The sequence below is a fragment of the Octopus bimaculoides genome, chromosome 12 (genome assembly GCF_001194135.2).
Source record: "Octopus bimaculoides isolate UCB-OBI-ISO-001 chromosome 12, ASM119413v2, whole genome shotgun sequence".
NCBI classification, from domain to species: domain Eukaryota; kingdom Metazoa; phylum Mollusca; class Cephalopoda; order Octopoda; family Octopodidae; genus Octopus; species Octopus bimaculoides.
In genome coordinates, this window is record NC_068992.1 from 63,117,179 (window position 1) to 63,118,910 (window position 1,732).

General features: G+C 32.5%; 1 long non-coding RNA gene across 1 annotated transcript in view; it reads left to right on the forward strand.

Moving 5' to 3' along the window:
• The window catches only part of LOC128249209 (uncharacterized), a 71,773-nt gene extending 70,118 nt beyond the window's left edge, over nucleotides 1–1,655 (forward strand). Inside the window, exon 3 of the long non-coding RNA XR_008265326.1 lies at nucleotides 517–1,655. This is a non-coding gene — a long non-coding RNA (uncharacterized LOC128249209). The remainder of the gene's footprint in view (nucleotides 1–516) is intronic.
• The last annotated feature ends 77 nt before the right edge of the window (nucleotides 1,656–1,732 follow it).

The following is a 1,732-nucleotide window of genomic DNA, read 5'->3' on the forward strand; positions in this document are numbered from 1 at the left end:
ATATATGTATATTTGTATATGCGCAGATATGTTACATATATATTTATATGTATGTATGTATGTATGTATGCATGTATGTATAACATGGATATATATGTCTGAGTATACATGACACGCACTTGCATAAATACACATGTAGATATGACATTTGGATTAACTGCATACAATTAATATATGCGCTTATGTGTGTGTGAATGTATATATGTGCATACATGCATATATATCTATATTTACACAGGCGCATATGTATACGGGTTTATCATCTATCTGTATGTTTTGTCCCTTTCTTGTATCACCTAACTGTCTGGATATTTTGCGTTCTTGTCCCATTCTGTATTATTTATATATATATATGTATATATGTATGTTATGTATTTGGCTGATGCGGAGCGACTACTTAGATTTTCCTTCGTGAATGTTGATATTTTCATTGTCTTGTGGTCCTAGATAGAATTTCTTCCAGAACTTTTATGCTCTAATATAGTACAATACTGATCTTTCCATTTTATATTTCAGACATGGTACATCTAGGATTACATTATCAAGAGTATCCTTCCTTGGCGTTAGTCTTTAGCCCTTATTCAACTGTGATTCTGGACACCCGTGATCAAATTTCTTCCTGTCGGATAGTGATCCAAGCTTACGTTATCGAAAAGTACATCAATTAATGTTCGTTACCCCCCAGATTAAACTAATTAACTGCGCAGATTTATTTAAAGAAAAACATACCTCCAGTTATTTTGTTAGATATTTCGTATCATCTACTGACTTCCTGACTTGTTATACTAAGTAATTTGAGCAAAATTTGGCTGCTATTTCTGATCAATCAGGCTTCCCATGTCGAGGCTACCTGATTTGGTCGTTTATATCTCATATAATTTTAAAAGAAAAGAGGGAAATGATGTATCTCATGGGAATATATTGTAAAGAGAAAAAATATTGAAAAAAAGAAAAAGGCGATATCGAATGACCGGACAAAAAATGGCGCCTAGAAAAACTAACATATGCAACGTCTTTGCGTTTTTCTCTCCGTTTTCCTTCTCTAAAACACTTCAGCTTTGGATAAATGGTAAAAGAAATACCAGAAACATACGCAAATAGATAAAAATGAAGCGATTTATCATCAGAAGGTTGTTAGATGTGAAAGATAAGATGAGGCTAAAACGAAATGATTTTAAGCCAAATAGATAACTACGAAACAACTGGAAATGAAGAAATGCAAAAAAAAAAAAATGATAATAATGATAAAATAAAACAAAACAAAAATAAACGATCGTAGATCGATTCCGGAAATTACCACGTCTGAAATGAATCATTAGGGTAAGGGGAAAACGTTGTGATTTGTGATTTCTAGTTGAGTAATATCGATTTTCATCAATGATTAAATCAAAGAAGTGCAGGCCTGTGTTGAGTGTTCAATTTAAGATCTTGATACTTTGATCTGCTGTTCAGTCGCGAGTTCAGCCTGGAAAAGTAAAAAGAAAAAGAAAACAAAAATGCAAGGATTGACGGGTAACACATACACGTAGACTTCTGAAATGCCTATGCTGATGTATGTGCGCGCGCGCTGACAAACACACAAATTATATATACAAATGTATGATACATGTGTGTATGTGTGTGTGTGGGTGTGTGTCTGTCTGTCTGTCTATGCGCGCATGTATATTTATATATAAAAGAAATATGTATATATACATTTATATGTATGTATACATATATATATATATATATA